This window comes from Chinchilla lanigera, unplaced genomic scaffold (assembly GCF_000276665.1).
Source record: "Chinchilla lanigera isolate Chin_1 unplaced genomic scaffold, ChiLan1.0 scaffold00076, whole genome shotgun sequence".
NCBI lineage: Eukaryota > Metazoa > Chordata > Mammalia > Rodentia > Chinchillidae > Chinchilla > Chinchilla lanigera.
In genome coordinates, this window is record NW_004955477.1 from 3778325 (window position 1) to 3784722 (window position 6398).

Sequence of the window (6398 nt, forward strand, 5' to 3'; positions counted from 1 at the left end):
AGCCAGGCCCGCCGGTCGCCGAGCGCTCGACGGATACCTCGGGACTGCGACGGCGGGGCCCGCAGCGTCCACTCCGGAGGTCGCAGCGCAGGCCCGGGGGAGGGCGAAGAGGTCTCTGGGGAGTCACAACTGCACGACAAGGCCTCCGAGGCGGTGTCCCTCCTCTGGCCACCCGGCCACCACCTTCGCTCGGTGCCCCCAGCAACGCGCGGGCCCGCGCGCTCGTTGGCGTTTCCTCGCGGTTTTTGGTCCCTCCCTCTCGCCGTCCTACTGGCCCCTCCTCCCCGGCCCCTGGTTGCCCGGGCAACTCAAGAGACGCCTGCTGTGGAGCGGAGGTGGTAGAAGGGCGGCGTGGCCCGGGCTTGGCCCGCGGGCCTTGGGAGCACCTGACCATGGAGCCCCAGAGTAAGGGCGGCCGGGCCGGGGTGGGCCTCGGCCTCCGGGAACCAGAAGGGCTACCACGCAGCTTAACAGGCTGTTTACCATATCTGGCAGGGACATGCAGTTTGAGTCTCCTCTCGTCCGTTTCTCTGCTGGAGGGAGGAGAGAAGGGCACTGAGCCCTGCTGTCTGGTTGGGCCGAGAGGGGCTCCGGTGGGAATCTGAAGAACGGGAGGATAAGCGCACGCAGCGTGCTCCTTCCTGAGATTCTCCCCTAAGCAATTCTATTTATTATTACTGTTACCACCTTTACCATTATTGCAGTTAGGTAGTTTGATTCGTTAATTGTAAATAGCCTGTCGTGCTTCTAAAATCCAAGCAATCAAGCATGGGACAAAGCTGAGTTTTGAACTGATGAGACCCCATTTCCCACAACCCCTCAATAGTCTGTGATATAAAGAAGGTGGGATGAGCTTTGTCCAAGCACATTTAATTTATTGTTATCTCTGTTTAATTATTGTTACGTGTAGGAAATATGCCAAAAAATTATTTTTACTAATTCTGTTTTCCCACTTTATTTTTGGTGTATGGCCAAAGGTGTGCAGTTTACTTATCAGATCTAACAGGATCTGTAAATCACTGGTTCATGTATTTATTTATTTTTACACCCAACCTTTCCAGGGAAGTTTTGGTCTAGGCCCTTCTTTACTCATCTCCGCCTATATTGTTTTATTGACCTTTTTGTTCGTAGAATAAGGATTGTTTTATATAGAGACTTGAAAGATCTTAAAACTTTATTATAAAAGGGTGCAGTTTGACTCTTAAAATCTAGTCGACTCGTTTTGCACAATTTCAGAAATAAAACACTCAAGCTAAAGTCCAACTTTTTTCTGGGAGGAATGGCATTTGTAAAGGCCACTTATTTCGAACAAAAAAATTTTAAATACATTCTCCTTTATTTTAACTCATTTGCGGAAGAGAAAACTTCCAAGTTGGGAATTATAGTTGGCTTAGGTTGGTAGGATTTTTATACAGTATTTCTTTGTTTGCATTTATAACTGGATTCTACAACTTTTGCCTAATCTATTGAAAGAAATTTAGCATACATGATACTAAGATTTTTTTGGTCTAATTTCAGACTAATATCAGGTTGTGTATATTTTTCCATAAAGAAGAAATGATTTGAAGTGATAAAAACAGCAGCTTTATTTCTGTCCATTTATCTTTGTGTTCAAAGATGTAAACTATAAATTCAAAATGTTTAGTTTTACATTTATTCATTCATTCATTTGTGCCTACTGTGTCGCAGCTCGTTCTAGGGACTGGGGATTGAATGAGGAATAGGACAATGTTAGTTTCATCCATCTCAGGAAACTAAGCAGAGAGTTTCTCAAAAATTACTGAAAACTCTCTAAGACTAGGGAAGAGGTGAACAGAAGGTTCCCTGGAGGAAGTAGAACTAGATCTGCAGAATGGCCTGGCAAAGAATGAGAGAAAAGACATTTCAGAGGAAATCCTTGCTCCTAGGGCCCCATACCTCAGGGAGCGGCAGGGTTCAAGGTTCAAGAGTAGGAAGGAGAGTAAAGCTGTAGGTAACAGGAGAGCAAGAGATCCCCCTGGCTCAGCTCACTGGATTTTGAAGTGGAAAATATTTGTCAAGCAATTTATGCCTAGGAAACAACTAGTTGTATTTCTTTTCACATATTCTTAAATACTTTTATTAATTTAATTTTAAGTAAATTCAGTTACCATTACCTTAGGAGATTCTTTCACAGTCTACTAAGCATCATTTTGGATAAATATTTACTAAATTATTTACTAACCTCAAGTGATTTGGTAAATATTTTAAAAAGATAAGATTAAATTATCTCTAAAGTTTCTTTTTAACTTGTAGATTTATATCTAACTAGATTATACCCAAGACTAAAGTTATTTAATCCTCTCAAGGATAATGGAAGCATTATGGATTTAATACTAGCAAGTGTTGTAATTACAATTACACTGTTGCCAGTATTAACATGCCATTACACCAATATTATGGAATGTATTTTAAGTTTGGTAATTATATGGCACCTTTTGTTATTGAAGGGTTTCAAGTAAAGAATAGATTAGAAGAATAAATATAGCATCAGTAAATTGATTAAGAGGAAGGATCCTTCTTAATTGCTTTTAAGAATTAAACATATGTCTAAAACAACACTAAAGAACTACTAGAAATAACCCTCAAGTCACTTGTATCCATTTTATTTCCACACACTTAGTTTTCTATTACTTTTAGGAATGACCTTTGTTAACTGAGTCATTAAAATCCAATAAACATAAACTCTCAAACCCCACAGCTGGATCATATTCTGGCAATAAGCAAAGAATGACAGGGGCTACCACTGTTTTACAGAATAATTAGTCAGTGGACCAAGAAATGGTTCCTTAGGGGAAATTAAATAAGTTCACAACCTTGGGCTGTTCAGAGTGGTTTGGGCTTTCAGCTAGCACATTTACATTTTTATTTTCTTCCTAAACTAACTTCATCATTGGCAAGATAACCAATGCATAAAAAACAAATTCCTTTATTTTGCTTTTTAAAAGAATAAATTCAACAGTACTTCTCCTACCTAACTTCTTAGTGAGAGGTAAAACCAGTGGGTAGTTTTGTGGGGTCTTTAGCCCAAATCTAAACAAACACAATCGAAGTAACCAACAACTTAAGGAAACACAGGATCTTAGTAAAAGCAGTATTTATCAGAAGCAACATTGAGATAAACCACATATCTAAATTTAGGCCTGGCTGCAATATCCTGTTACACATCAGCTTTTTATTGTTGTTTTTTGGAGACAGGGTCTTGCTATGTAGTTCAGCCTGGCCTTCAACTTACTATGTAGCCCAGACTGGCCTCAAACTTACGGTCATCCATGTCTCGGCTACACGTCAACATTTTAAAAGAAATGTTAAATGGAGATCTAAATTATTCCAGTGACTAAGGGCCTGAGATATACATTTAAAGGAGTTGACTTCTCTCTTCAAATTTGTTTCTCCACTAGTATTCCCCACTTTCCTAGTTATTGCAGCCTGAAATTTGAGTCATCCTTGACTCCTCTTGCCCACTCAACACCCCTTATACGCAGTACTGCCACCAACACGTCTGTTTATTCTGCCTCCAAACTGTACCACAAAGGTGCAGCACTCCTCCTTCCCCTTCCCTTGTAGGAATCAGTGGTTTTCCAAGACCTCATCTCACTTACCACAGTTGTAGGCTCCGCTGATTTCTGCATTTCCTCTCCCCTCCCCTGTCTGTGCTCCACCTGGAAGCCTGTATAACCTTTCCAAAATAGACAGCAGATCTTGTCACTCCCTTGCCCAAAAGCCATCCAGTTTTTATCTTAGTGCAGATACCTCTTGAAACTTGTCACGCTTTGTATCGTAGATATATTATGCTTCTTTTAGTCCTCAAATTTCTTTAGGACTATGCTTCTTTGTGCAAGCTTTTCCTTCTGCCAGGAATATTAGGTATTCCCTTCTGCTGTGGTAGGTCAGGCTTCTAATGCCCTTCAGTCTTTGCTTAAATGTCACTTCCTCATGGAGTCTTTCTCTGACTCCCTAAAGTAGGCATTGCCCTCTCCCCGACATTATTCCTTTCTCTTCCCCTTTCTTTTCTCTCTCTCTCTCTTTTTTTTTTTTTGTCTTTTTGAGACAGGGTCTCACTATGCAGTTCAGGCTGGCCTTGAGCTCATTTTGTAGCCCAGGCTGGTCTTCAACTCACAATGATCCTCCCGCCTCAGCCTCCTGAGTGCTGGGATTACAGGCTTGCACCACCACGCCCGGCCTCTTCCCCTTTTTCTTTATAGCAGAAATCACAATTTGTAATTAATTAATCGTGGTTTGCAACTATTTTTTTTTTTTTGGTACCAGTGACACAGGAAAATAAAAACTCCTAACCTGAACAATATCTGGGACAGTTTGTGTTCTCTAAAATCGAAGAATGAATTTTAGGAACAACAGAGGTTAAGAGCAGAATGTATTTATTGAGGGAAAGAAAGCTTCTGTCCCAGAGAGGGACAGAAGAGGGGCCCAGGTGGGTTGCCCAAGACTCTGTTTTTTCTAGGGACTTTTATAGAGCAAAACCACGAGGTGAGGTGGGTCTAAGGTAGGGGAAAAATGGGCAAAACTATGGTCAGCCAATAAGAATTGCCTAGGTAAAATTGATTAAATTGGAATCAAATGGGGAAACGAGTCATGTAGCAAAGCAAGCAGGCATGAACACACAGCAGGGGCTTTTCCTGTAAGGGGTTGGGTTAAGGACTCTTCAAGGTGATCGCCACCCATTTAGAATATCAATCCCTGATGTCAATCCCTAGGGAGGTATGTGGGTGTATTTGTTTAATCTTTTGTCTTGAGGTCTGCCCCATAGCAAATATGTATCTTATCTTTCATATTGGCTTCTTCCAGGGCCTGGCCCTGTCTGACTGCCTATATAATATTTCTATCTAACTCAGCTGCCTATAACACTAGGAATCGAACTCAGGCTTGCCAGGCAGGTGCTGTACTGCTGAGCTATATCCCCAGCCCAACTATTTTGTTAATGTTTAAAAGTTTTTGTTAATGTTTAAAAATCTACTTCTATCACCAGATCATAGAGTAGTGGAGGAGGGTATTGGCCCTGTCTGCCTTGTTTATCACGTTGTCCCTAGTGCTAACAGGAAGTATGCCATAAGCAAACATTTACTGAATAGATGGCATTACTGTTAACAGTTGGGTGCCTAGTTTTATTTCCTTAAGTGTGATGTGGTGTACTTATAAAAAGAAAGCCATTTTACTTTTCAACAGAGGGGACTGCACAGTGACACTTGAAGTGCCTCTTGTGGAGTATGCTTTGGGTAAAGTTCATTTAAATTAGGTGCATATAAATGTCAGGTCAATTACAGGTATGGTGTTCCATTTTTTTCTTACCCTAAATGAGCTTTTTTAAGTCTCCTTTTATCCAGTAAGATTAAGGAAACAGGCAAGTAACATTGTATGTTGGACAAAGGGCCACCAGGTCGTAAAACCTAACAACATCATTGCACTGCCATGAAGTACTTACTCATTAATTATCTGGGAGACTGGTAAGGATTTAAAAGTACTTTCTTACTTAAGCCCAGAAATCATTTAACAAATCTGTGTAACAATTTTTTTCCTCAAGTAGTCTTAGGCCTTAAAGAATATTAATATTATCATTTAGGTTATAATTCAAATCTCATAAAGAAACAGACACTCAAATAAATCAAATTTAAAACATCTTCAGCATATTTCAGTCTTATTTTTAAGTCCCCGTCAAAATTCTAAAAATCATTGCCATCCTGACCTCTGATGCTCAGCCGGCCATAGGAAGGGAGAAAACGTTCCAGTGGTTGAAGTTGTGTGTCCAGAAGCTCACGTTTGCCCAGCACTGTCCCCGGTTGGCGTCTGTTCCTGCTAACGTGGTTTACCTTGTCTTGCAGTGCTGAGCAAGCACTGCTGCAACTTGTCTGATCACCACCAGCCAACCACATTCAAGGAGGGGCTTGTGCTTACCAGCCTCATCCAAGAGTGGCCTGGATGACTCACTAAATTCAGAAGGTGTTGCAAAGTAAACAACTCATACAGACCTTGTACGATATGAGTGTGTGTGTATATCTGTGTGTGTGTGTGTGTGTGTGTGTGTGTGTGTGTGCGCGTGTATGATCCTGTATTCTCATAGGGTTGGTGGCAAGCCAGGGGCAAAACTGGTGATGTTTATCCTTGGGATGCTAGGGATCTTCTCAGGGAACGTCTCACAAGAGGCTGGAAGGAAAAGACTGCCTGCCCTTTTCAGGACCTGGGTACCAGTCCTTCCAGCTTGTCCCCGCCCTGTTTCAGGTTGGGAACCCTTCCTTGGCTTCTCATTCTCCTCTTGTCCCTCTAGGCCTTTGCCTGGAATGTGCTCACTGCCCATCCACCTATTTGGCTTTTATTTTTTTATTTTTTATTTATTTATTTTTGTCTTTTTTGAGACAGGGTCTCAT

The 6398-nt window shown here is 41.5% G+C and overlaps 1 protein-coding gene across 1 annotated transcript in view; it reads right to left on the minus strand.

Moving 5' to 3' along the window:
• Dhx32 (DEAH (Asp-Glu-Ala-His) box polypeptide 32) overlaps positions 1-100 on the minus strand; it is a gene marked incomplete in the record, with an annotated part of 57437 nt that extends 57337 nt beyond the window's left edge. Inside the window, 1 exon segment of the mRNA XM_013503051.1 lies at positions 1-100.
• Between the last annotated feature and the right edge of the window lie 6298 nt (positions 101-6398).